A 13,041-nucleotide genomic window follows, 5' to 3' on the forward strand; every position below is an offset into this window, starting at 1 on the left:
ACAATAAAGACAGAATAATTTTATTTAAAAGTTATTCCTAATGCTAGATTCCCTTACAACTAAGTACACGTCCCTATAAAGTGTCTGTCATTCCCTCAAAGAGTTTTCTATCCCTAGATATCGCTGTGTGTGATGCCTATTAATGGTGAGGGATAAAAGAGAGACTCGCCCTAACTCTCTAACTACTTTCACTATGCAAAAAATATGCGGACACACTGGAAGTCGACTCAATAGCTTCATCTAGAATATTGCTTAGGCCACCATCGATTTTGCTGAGAAATAATTGCTTCTCTTGTGCCGAAATAGGACGAGTGACCGTTTCTATCTCATGTGGTCATCCATCTTCGGAAAAGTATCGATATGAAGGTCGCTTTGGGGATCACCTAGCCTGGAGCATGTTGTAACCGTTTCTTTTGGTGATAAAAGTGATAGACGGAAACAATGTACATTTCTCAATAAATTAACTTTAAAATCTTTTCTCTTTTCCAGCAGTAAAGTATACGTGTAGCTGAAGAGTCCCTCGGACCGTATGCAAGCTCTTCAGCATCATAAGGTAAGTGTTCTGGTGTTTCTTGTTGTTTTTTCTTTTAACCCTGTTACTCCTCTTCCTCTTCCAGCTATAGAAAGTTCATCTACTCCTATACATTCTTCTTTCTTTGAAATTTCTTTTTAGGTATTTTAGTTACTGTCTCTTTAAGATTCACTTCTGCCCTTTTGGACCTTCAATCTTCAGGATAGTTCCATATATAAAAGTTACTTGCACTGTTCCTTTAAGAATAGCCTCGTTCATATCCTTGCAAGGACAACCCACATACATAAATAGCGTACTTTTCTCTCACAGTCTTTACATTTACTAAGCCTCCTTCTGACTTCAAAACTCAGTCCATTAAGGCCCATATATCTGGATATGGACTGGCGAAGAACAATCATATGCTCATTTAACAATGTTTGTTCGTTGTCTGTAAAAGCGGCTTACGGCAGTCTTTATATTATTGATTCCAGAACGGGGGCCGCACTACTGCAGAGTCCTTTTTGTTTTGGGGCGTGACACACATACGATTGGTTCAAAGGTACCTCTCTTCTGCTAGTGTGACTTCCACTTCTTTATGGGGCGTGACACACATACTTAAATACTTCTGAATCTAAAGGAACTCCTCGTAATGCTTTCTGGCCTGTGAAGGCTAATATAAAGTCTCCCACATTCATATAGGGTATCATTGGAGTAGAGCACACTATTTCTTCATCAGTGAAAGAGATCATCATATTAAGCCTTGTCATCAGATCACATCCTAATAACTGGCACCTGCATAGAATATAATAATAGCATTGACATGTCATGTTCTCCTATAGAGATTGGCAATTTGTAAAAGGAACAAAACTCATTGCCCCAGAGAATCCCTGAGCATTCATGGCAGTACCTGACATTGGGTAATTTCCCTTATGGACACAAGAACAATTGGCTTTAGTGTCTACTAGAAATGAGATTGTCTTGCCTCCTATCATTACACTGACAATTGATTCCTCTTGGGAGTTTGGTGTCACTCACAGTACTGAACACATCTGGTCGCTCTGTGGGCTGTCCTATTGTGGATGCAAATTCATCCCTGTACCTGTGAAAGGATTTCCTCCAATCACAGTCAGACTCCATAATTTAGGTGTTGTTGCTTGTTGGGCTCCTGGGGTCATGTTCCGTTGTGGTACCATAGACAGCTGTGTCTGTATTTGCTGTGGTTGTACTGGTTGTGCTTGCAAGGGTACTTGCTGTGGTTGCCCTTGCAGTGATTGTATTTGCAGCAATGCTGGATTCATTTGTGGAGGTTGTGGTGGATATGTCTGAGCCTGCATGTGATCTTCGGCATTATATCCCAGTGGTTCTGTATTATATTGTGAAGCATAACGCATCCCCCCTTGGAGTTTACCAATTCTGTTGCATGCCTCCTCTGCTTCTGCAAGTCCAAGCTATATTTCCTATTATTCAACAATTCCAAGATTGTTGTGGCTGTCTGCCATTAAATCCTCCTCTTGCATGAGGGTTTTGAAATAAACATTGTCCTACTCCTCTAGGCCCATTCCCTCTTGGCCAGAAATTGTACTGTGCGATATCCTGTTATTTTGCTGTCCTGGCTGCATCTCCTGTGGCACCCCTCCTTTATTACTCGGCAATTCTGCTCCCTCTATGCCTATTTTGGGCAACGTCTTTTGAACTAACATTGCTTCCTTCAAGTTTCTATTCTCTGCTTTCTTATTATTCTTCACATGCATTAATCGGCAGTGGTGCATGATTGTCAATTGTATTTCTGGCCATGGCTTTGCTTCCATTCCCACTGTTTATTTCAATTGTCATTGCACTGGCTCGGGCAGCCACTCGCACAAAATGTGGTAAAATAATGCTGCCATTTTATCCCATGGTTCACAAGTCTCCTGCCGCCATCTATCCTAAATATCTTGAAAATAAGCAACATGGTCATCTGCCTCCCCCATTTTCCTAGTCATAATCACTCCCATGTCTGATGAATCGGGGTATTGCACTGTGTTCTTAAGTCGTAAGGTATCTAGGAACATACATAACAGCTTTCATCCACATTTCTTATGTTGGTACCATAGGTGATTTTTTAAATGTACTTCTTCATCTAAATATGTGTTTATATTTTCACAATCTTCCCCAATCTCTCATTTATGTCAAAACAGGTGCACTGTTATATTATGAAATCTGGCCATTATATCTTTGGCAGAGATAACAGTAGATGTTTCTGTCTCATTCATTATGCTATCATCATTTATAAAACTGCAGAAGGCCATTATAATAAGGAGGCACACACAAATCATAATACTGATTGATATCACATTTACTATCACATGAAAGCCTATTGATTTCCTAGAATGCAATGAATCTCTAAACTGTTGAAACTTCTCCATTGTATAAATATGCAAATGTATTACCTTCTTTTGTAATCAATTCTATATCAGAAATTGGAGTATTGTTTTGATTATCACTCACAAAATAATCCAACTTTTCTTGGGGTTCTCCAAAAATGCTACAATGTTTATTCCCCTTTGGGTAAAAGCTGGATAAGTTTCAGAAATGTAAGACAAACAATAACTAATATGTGTATGCCAATATAATAATAGGTATCATACATGAAGATGACAAAAACAATGTTTTTCTTCTTTTTTTCTATCAGTTCATTAGACAACCCTAATCTAAAAATGTTTTAAGTTGTTTATCTGTGTTCTTGGCCATAGATTGTGTTGTCATTCGTTGCCACGCTTCTCTTGCTTCACTGCGGGCCCTTGCTTCAATGGGGATACTTGCTTCAGGAGAGGGTAGGTGCAGGAGCAGTCAATGCTTCACCTTTATAGTACTTGATATTGTGCAGATTAATCCAAGCCAATTGGCCCTTGTGCATCTTGGTGGTAGGGCTTAGTTCATCCACCTCATACCGTCCATTAAAACAAGGGGTATTCCAGGTATGAACAATTGCTCTTACTAACACCTAGTCCCCTGGGTAAAGTACTGCAGGTTTCAATGAGTCTTCCAAACTAATAGGCAAATTGTCCTCTTTGCTACTTTTTGACCCCGCATGTTGGATTTTGATCTGTGGAGAAATAAAAGAAATACTTTGAGTCATCGTTTTTAAATAATCATGCATCTAGTCGCCTAATGTATTTGACACGCTGTGGGCATCCGTATTTGCCCTTGTTGGGGGGTGAGATGAGTTCTCATTCAGTGTCCAGTCACCAACTTGTGGGGCGTTAAAAGGTGATCTGAACCAGGTTGATTGTGTAATGCATACAATACAAGGAGTAGGCAATGCAGCCATCCCTCCTTCAATGTCATTTTAGGCTTTGCTATTTTCTACTTCAGAAGGCCATTTAATTTCTCACATATTTTATTAGCTTGCGGGTGATAAACCTAAGTGAATTATACTTGCTGCCTAAGAGTGAGACTATATTTTGAAAGAGTTCATTCCCAAAGTGGGGTCCATTGTCAGATCGCAAAGCTTTCCACACCCCCATCTTGGAAAACTTTGCAGACTAGAAACTTTGCGACACATGCGGCATCAGGATGCGTGCACAGGCCTGCTTTGATCCATCTAGAAAAGGGACATTCTACAAATAACATGTATCGATAACCATTACAAATGTTGCTACAGATCCACATAATCTTTTTCAGATGTTGGAAGTGGCAATTAGGTCTAGGGATTAGGCCTCTCACAATTTGCAGGGTGGGTCCTGTCGTAAACCTCTGGCACACAATACAGTTTACAATGAACTGTTCCACATGTTAACTGAGGTTTGGTATGAACCAGTCTTCTGCTATTGTAGCAGCCAAACTCTCTCAAGTCACATGCACTGGGTAATGAAGGTGCTTCAATACTACTCTCAACAATGCTAGAGGCATAACAGGCTTTCCTGTACTATCCTGCCCCCAATTTGCCTCAGTGAGGGATAAATAGCACCCCTGTTTTTTCCCTAGCTCCGTTTCTTCTTACGATGCTCATCCTTTATCTCAATTAACTTTAAAATGGATGTCATATTAAATCGTTCTTTAACCAATATGCATCGCCCTGCTTGTATATTTTATCTCATTTTCAACTATGGTTAAATAATGTGTGGCATGTTTGTTCTCTAAGTCTGTGGCTTCGTTCCCGTAAGATATTCAATCTGTTCTTTTTGAATGCGCTCTGCATTTCACTATGGCTGTGGTTTCTGGAAAGCTTAATACTTCCATGAGCTTGTTTAATAGCCCTTCATGTTGCACTTGGGTATCGTATGTGCATAAGAAGCACCTCCATTTCCAATGTGGCAGGTCTGCATGTACAGGTGACGTCATGTAGGCGCAGTCAGAGTACACTGTTACTTCCTCATCCTCAAAACGTATTAGTGAATCAATAAGCACAATTAATTCTGCAGCCTGTTCTGAATAGGTTGACTGTATTCTTCAACCTATCAATACTTCAAATGTACCTCCTCAGGTCAGTTTTACTACTGCAGGTCCATTATGTTTCACCCCATTTATGAATGATTCTAGATGTACCATCAATGAAAACCACTTTCCCCTCTTCCTTGAGCATTCTCTCTAACATGGGGAATATCATTATACCACCCAGTGTTTGTAACACGGTCATGTACATCGCCTTCTTCTCCCACAGGTTCAGCTATAAACATTGCTGGATTCACTGTTCTACACCTAACAATTTTGATTGCAGTGTTCTTGATAATCACCTGGTACTCCGATGCTGTTGAGTAGTCAATGTACTTTTGGGGTTTTCTAAAATTGCAATTAATGCATGTTCTACAAATAGAGTTACAGAACATCCCAAAGTTATATTTGAAGCATTTTCTATAGCAAATGCAGCAGGTGCCAAAGTCTATTCGCAGGTATAGTGTCCTTTCATAACTGGATCTAAAATCTCACTGTAATAAGCTAATGGTTTATGACCATGTCCTAATGTCATTTTCTGTGTAAGGACTGCTGTCATCACTTCTCCATTCGAATGGGAAAATAAGTAAAATTCTTCACTGTCATTTGGAATCCCTAATACACGAGCTGTAGTAATCGCGTGTTTCAATTCATGAAATCCTTCAGTGATGTCTTCTGTCCACACTAATTTAGATGTAGCCACCTGTGCCTCTTTAAAGGCTTTTAAAAGTGGTTGAATGTATGTACTGCAGTCAAAGACCCAGGCCCTGCAATTATTGCACAGAACTAAAAATGGTTGCATTTGTTTCACCGTGTTTGGCTGTATGGTTCTCATAATGGCTTCTACTCTTTCAGGTGTCACTTTCTTCCTACAGGCAAGATTAACCATCCTATGTATAATACTTCTTCTTGACAATACTGTCATTTTTCTTTGTCTAATTTTAACTCTTTCTCTGCAGGTATACTCACATGTTTGACAGAGTCTTCTCTACATTTTTCTTCTGTCTCACTGCACACTAAAATGTCATCCACGTATTGAATTATGGCACTTTTTGAGCTGAACATTTCCCAAGTCCATCTGAAGGACTCTATTGAAAATACAAGTGGACCCACAGTACCCCTGAGGCAACAAGTATGTTTCGGATGAATTGTTCTATATGAAAAGGAAGTCAAATCCCATGAGTCCTCATGTAGGGGAATTGAGAAAAATGCATTTTTCAAATCGACAGCATTAAAATACCTGCCTGTTGATGGGATGTTGCATAATATTGTCACAGGGATTGGAACTAAAGGAAACTCTGCTGCAACTATATTATTTAGGGGGCGAAGATCTTGTATGAATCTCCACCACACCCACTTAGATTTTGTGACAGGGAACAGAGCCGTGTTGCATGGAGAATCGGATGGTTCTAGAAAGCCTTGTTTCATTAGGGTGGATATAGTTTTGAATATCCCGTAAAACATTTCCTGGGACATCAGGTACTGTTTTGCACGTAGCAAAATAGCTCATGGTTTAAGGTTAATTTTCACTGTTCCCACTCTTTTCAGTAGGCCCACATCATATGGACTTGTAGTCCATAAAATACTTGCCACCTTTTCTATGTCTTCCTGAAAAAAATGGCAGTTTCATTTTTACCAACGCCATTCTCTGTGGTACCTCTTTGTTCTCAACGTTAATCAAATAAATGTGATGAATAAAGAATACTAACGCATCTTCTGAATAGTCATCCCTAAACAGTTCTTCATCTGTCAACTCTGTCAGTCTATATCCTTCATTGAGGGCTATCACCGATCTCCATCCCCTTCCCTCATCGTCTGTCCCATGAAGCATCACCGTTTCTTCTCTTACCACTGCTGCTTCTAGTTCTTAAAGAATAACTTGCCCTTTCTCATCATCCATAGGAATTTCTGGCCGGATCAAAATTGTATCAGGCAGCAGTACTATTTTACCTGCCAGCTTAGCTAACCATGATAATAAAACGGTCACTCGATATAAAAACACATTTTTGTCTAGAGGGACTCCCCTTAAGAATGTGTTTCCTGTAAAGGCCAGTATAAGTTCCCTCACATTCATATAATGTATCCCTGAGGTCAAACACACTATGGTCCTCATTACACGGACGGTGGTAAGGGTTAACGGTCACCGTTAATGGTACCGGTGACCGTTATCCCTTACCGGCTTACTACGAGGTCCCTTTGCAGGTTGGCGACTTTAGGACCAGGGAGCTAATTACGGTACCGCAATTTGCGGTGTCATAATTAGCACCTTCCCCATTCCCATTATGCCCTATGGGGCAAAAATGGGAATGGGGAAGGGCAATGGGGGAAGGGGGAATTACCGCCCCACCAACCTTGGAATAGGGCGGTAATTCCCCTTTCCTCCAAGGCGGTGCCGGTATTTTACCGGCATGGACCAAAGTGCTAATATCACCTTGGTCCACCGCCGTCCGTGTAATGAGGCCCTATGTCTTTGTCAGTAAAAGATATCGTTGTGTTAAGCTCTGTCATTAAATCACATCTTAGTATGTTCACCGCTGTCTGTTTAGAGTATAGCAATGGCATAGACATGTGCTCCCATATAGAAATGGGTAATTTGTCTCTAAATGGAACTTAATTCTTCACCCTAGAAAATCCCTGAGCATTCATATAAATGCCTGACATTAGATATTTTTCCTCATGGACACAAGAACGAGTCACTCCAGTGTCTACAAGAAATGAGAATGTCTTGCCTCCTATCATCACCTTGACCCTGGGATCCTCTTGGGGGTGTTGTGTTACAGATAGTGCTGAACACATCAGGTTGTCCTGTGGGCTATCCTATTGTGTGTACAAATTCATTGCTGTGCCTGTGAAAGGATTCTCTCCCACCACAGTCACACTACCTAATTTGTATTGTACAACTTGTGTAGCTGCTGTGTCCATTTGCCATTGTGGTATGTCTGTCTGTTGCATGTGGATGTATTGTATTTGTTGAGTGGGTGCCTGACATATTTTCTTAGGTGTTTGCTGCTGTTGCCCCTGTAATGACTGTGTCTGCATTGGTGCTTGTTGGAATTGTTGGGGTTGTGGAAATTGTGTCTGTATTGGCACTTGCTGATACTGCTGTGGTTGTGGTGCATATGCTTGATTTTGTGTGTGACCATGGGCATATAAATATCCTTGTGAGTCTGTATTGTATTGGGGAGCATATCTTGCCCCCCCCTTGGAGATTGCCAATTCTGTTGTTCTATGCCTCCTCCACTTCTACATGCTCAATCCATATGTCCTTTTTTCCAGAATTCCAATATGTTAAAGGGCTGTCCACACTTAAATCCTCACCTTCCTTGAGGGTTTGAAATCCTACTCATCCTCCACCTTCACGCCCATTTCTTCTGCCTCTTGTCATATAATTATACCCATTCTGATCTTGGGCCTTGGCTGTATTGTTTTGCTGTGGAACTGCGCCACTTGCGCTGTGCTTCCTTCATTACTTGTCAACACTTCTCTCTCTATGGCAACCTTTAATAATTTCTTCTGCACCAACTTCGCCTCTTCTTGCTTTCTACCCACTGCTTTCAACTTATCTTTTTCTTTTAGCATTATGTAATAATACACAATTGCTAATTGTATCTCTGTCCATGGTTTTGCTTCCATTCCCACCTGTTTCTTTAACTGCCTTTGTACTGGTTGTGGCAGTCCCTGACATAAAATTTGGTAAGATAACACTAACGTTTTATCCCACAGTTCATGCGTCTCTGAACTCCATTTGTCCTGAATGTCCTGAATAAAAGCAATGGGGTCTTCATCCTCCCTCTTTTTTTTTTGTCATTAATACCCCGATATCCGATGTGTCTGTATATTGTACTCTAAGCGCTTGCCATATGTCTGCTCTACAATTATTTAATGGTGCTCTATTGTGCATTGTGTTTTGTGCTGTTACTTTTGGGTAACCTGCTCTTCTCCACATGTCATCAACTCTCTCCCCCAGGATATCTGTTAATAGGCCTTTTATATCGCCTATAGCTAAAGTAATTCCCTACGTCCTTTTCTCTAATTCCTTAATTAGTTTTCCCGCACCAGAAGTCAAACTCGGCAGCGTGCATTTAAAATGTTCCTTATCCATCTGTGGCCATGGTATATATTGTGGTCGATCCCCTCCTTTCTCTAATAGTGGAAACTGTGAAAACCCTTGTCCTTGGTCATACCTACCCACACTCCTTGTTCTCCAGGCAGCATTGTCATCGCCTGCTTGTATTCTCCCTGGAAATGCCCTCAATCTGCTCACATATGGCGGAGACGCATCTCCTGTACTGTGTAATCGTACTTAAGGTAGTTCAGTATGTGATATTGTTTCTGGTGTTCTTTTTATGAGGTCCTCTAGATCTAACATGTTACCCCTTTATCTACACTTGATTCTCTTCAAAATCTGTATGCGCCCTCTTCTTGCGTCTTCTTATTGTGTTTCCTTTCCTCGCCTGACATTATTACGCCCCAACTCATATGACTATTGTACTCTTCCACGTCCTCAAGATCTAACCTGTTTAAAGATAATGTTCTATGATCGTCTGAACAGACATCATCTAAGCTTCCTCCTATTCCACTAAAATAGGCTCCCTGTTCACCCTGTTGGGTTCTATATCCTTCCTTACCCCTAATTTTTCTATATAATTTCCCCATCCTTGTCCTATGTTGTCTGTGTCTTCTTCTCTCCATTTTGGTATGTCTAATAATCCTTGAAACCCTCCACGGGATGGTTGTGACCCTCTCTCTTCTTTGGTTTGCACTTGCGTTTCTATGGGTATCATGCTGCTACAGCATAAATATTCAATCTCATCATCTTTAAATCCCCTACATCTGTTCATTTTTTCCCCTCTTCTCCTTATTCCCCTTAATTTGTCTTCCTTTTTTCTTCTTTGTAACCGATGTGCTTTCAATCTTTGGGCTCCTACCTCTTCTAATTTCTCTTCTTCTTGTCTCTCCTTTTCTCTTTTTGCCTCATGCTTTCTTCGTTCTTCCTTTCGCTTACATTCCTTGTCCCTTTCTTGTTTGTATAGCCTCTCTTCTTTCTTCTCTTTTGCTTTCTTAACTCGCTCTTCCCTTTCCTCTCTTTCTCGAACTCCATCAATACATTTACGATCTAGTTTAAGCAATATTTATGTTCCCATCCATTTGTTCTATACTATTGTCGTACCTTTAGCTGTATCATTGACTCCTTTTTGTTTCTCTGCCTCTTCCTCTAACTCTATCTGTTTATTCTGTCTATCCCTTTTCTCAACATGCGGTTTACTTTCATCGCTTGTCTGTATATATTTGCATTCTCTGCTTTTACTCTCTTCCTCTGTCTCTTCACTAGTGTAGACATGTGGTTCGTATGGTAGATTAACGTACCCTGCTGCTGCATATAATTCCATTGTAGGGTAAAATCCCTTCTCTTTATCCTCTACGTCATATTTCTCTGGAGGGAACAAATAGAAGTTAAAGGCATTACATCTTCGCATTTATGCTGATTAACCATCCACTCCACCTCCTGGAGACCAGGGCATAAATGTCTTATTGGTCATGCCCTTAATCCTTCTGGAATGATACTGCCTAATGTTGGCTGTATATCATGGTAATGTTCTGCATAAATGTGTGAGAGGTGTTTCTTCCATGATGACAAGTCAGACTGCCAATACTTACAAATTCAGACTGCCAATACTTACCCAACGTTTTACTCCTCCTTCCAAGTTAATTGATTATATTGTTTTAATATATTTGAGCAGGCACCACCTATCGCCACTCGTATTCCAGAAAATCTGAATATTCTCCCTACCTTCATTTACACTTTCCATTTAAAAAAATGGAGATCGTTCTTTGTTTTTAAGTATCATTAAGCTGTCTTCTTTATTTATATTTTGGTTATGTCTATTTCTAGCTATTTGATTGATGTCAATCCTTTGTCCAAAACATGTAAGAAAAATATATCATTTTTTATAAAAAATGTTATGCTATCATTTCTTATTTTTTGTCGTTCATTTCAAACCCATTATCCTTTAAACAAACATATTATACCTTTTGCATATGTGCACTTTCAATATATATATTCCTCTTAAGTATCTCTTTCTTTACCGTTTTAGTTAATGTAACTCTTCTCTTTTGTTACTCCCTCTGGGAGTTTGACACACACTCTTCGAATTGGCTCTGCGTTTAGGAATCCTTAATGCTCCAATATTGAGCTCTAGCCTGTGCCCTTTCGGTCCTTCTCCGGCCAGCGAATTTGAGGTTTTCTTATCTCTCTTCCTTTTATGATCCACAAAGTCCAGTTACTCTTTATGTCTCTTATTTATATATAGACACACCATAACACAATTACAGTCCCTCCCATCTATATTTTTACCAGCTGCAATTGTCTACTTACATCCGTGGCTTAGCTCGAGTCCCTCAGCATCGAAACTCCCTCAATCGACCAGTTTGCTTTTTGTCCGCGGGGCACCTGTGGGGACCGGACAGGAATTTCGTCAAACGGGAACCAGTTGAACGTGTGATGATAACGTGATTCTTTGCGCGCCGATCTCCCCAGGAAACTCCGCAATCGTCTGGCTCATAGCGGGAACCGTTAAGAGTCTGGCAATCTGGGTCTGGGCTCTAGATCGATTAGATCTGAACCATCTGCACTGCTACTGAATGTGCTCTAGCACCTTGAAGTGTCTTTGTGCTGGATGGAATAACGAATAAAATGTCTCAGACCAAATAACCGAACAGACTCAATGAAGATGGTAAAATACTGCTTTTATCTCAATGATGGACAGCAGGGTTAATTGTCATTCATTAAATTGATTCATGCAGAATCACAACGTCTTTTTGATTATCATTAGTTTATTAAATGCTAAATGCATCATCTATGACGTCATCCTACATGGCGTATTACAAAAACCTATCAAGGGGTGGAATTGGATTAGAAGAACATGTCTACACATAGAATGCATGAATATTAATCTCCCATTGGCGGTTCCTTGTCTGTAGGACATGCCCTGAGCTACTTTTACACACGTTGTACACTGATTACAGCAAAGAATATGGCAGAGGAAATAGTATTTGCAACATTGTATGCAAAAGTGCATGGCAGGCTTTTCTGATTGGTTGGCAACCCAAATCCAACCTTGGACATTAAGCTATCACTAGCAGCATGTATATAGAAATGGAACCCAGGTACTTGGAGATACATCAGGTCTCCCCCTGTTTTCCCAATTAGTCTACCCTCTCTCAACGTAGGCCTCATGCCAATGTTCAATGTTTGAAGACTGAACTTGCCAATCTGCACTGTCTCAGAATATTGAAGGGAGTGTAGGCGCACCATTATATTATCTTCAAGCCTAATTAATAGCCATTGTTTGCAAGCTCTTCTTCGCATGTTAAGAGACCACATATTTGTCCATTTCGACATTGTATGCAGCACTACTTGATTCAATTATACTGGATGCAGTTTCTCCTCTTGGGCCTTAGAGACTTGCTCACTCTATCCCATATAAACTTTATGCACTTTAAGTCCAATACTTGGCATCCGGAAATGTTCTTGTTCCTCCTAATCTTGAGAAATATGTCCTTCACACATAGTCTGCTCATTGGACTCCCTTCATACTTTGCCTTCATTTCTCAATATAGCATCCTTGGTCCTAGGCCAATGTACTGCTCTATTATTTGCAAGGGTTAAAACTACTTCTTTATCATCTGTTCACTTTAAGATCCTGGGCTTTGTATTCTGGGGTAGCTGGGTTGATTGAATATGCCTTTGTCCATCTTATTCTAAAGATCCTCCTACCTCTTATAAGCAAGCTTCTGTACATTCTTTCTACCTTGTGTTTTGGTATATTTACAGTTATTGAGCAGTAGGCACTTCATTCTTCTTTCTGTTCATGATTACTTTATCATGGGGTACATGTTTCTCTTAGTGCTTCAGTTACATCGTCATTCTCAAGTTTTTTCATATTGTTTCAACATAGATTCTAACATCTTTGTTAAGACATTATTTTGCCGTCGCCAGACTTTGTTTTAACGTACATACATTCTGTTCATGGCTGCATTTCGATAGCTCAGCAAAGAGTATCCTTTTCGCTAGCTCTCCTCCACTATGTCAGCTTGTGGGTACAAAATAAATGGTT

General features: G+C 40.2%; 1 long non-coding RNA gene across 1 annotated transcript in view; it reads left to right on the forward strand.

Annotated features, from left to right (window-relative positions):
* The window catches only part of LOC138504511 (uncharacterized), an 806,190-nt gene that overhangs the window by 777,029 nt on the left and 16,120 nt on the right, over positions 1–13,041 (forward strand). The window contains exon 6 of the long non-coding RNA XR_011279850.1: positions 490–553. This is a non-coding gene — a long non-coding RNA (uncharacterized lncRNA). The remainder of the gene's footprint in view (positions 1–489; positions 554–13,041) is intronic.

The sequence above is a fragment of the Ambystoma mexicanum genome, chromosome 11, assembly GCF_040938575.1.
Source record: "Ambystoma mexicanum isolate Mex_15411 chromosome 11, UKY_AmexF1_1, whole genome shotgun sequence".
In the NCBI taxonomy this organism is placed as follows: Eukaryota; Metazoa; Chordata; class Amphibia; order Caudata; family Ambystomatidae; genus Ambystoma; species Ambystoma mexicanum.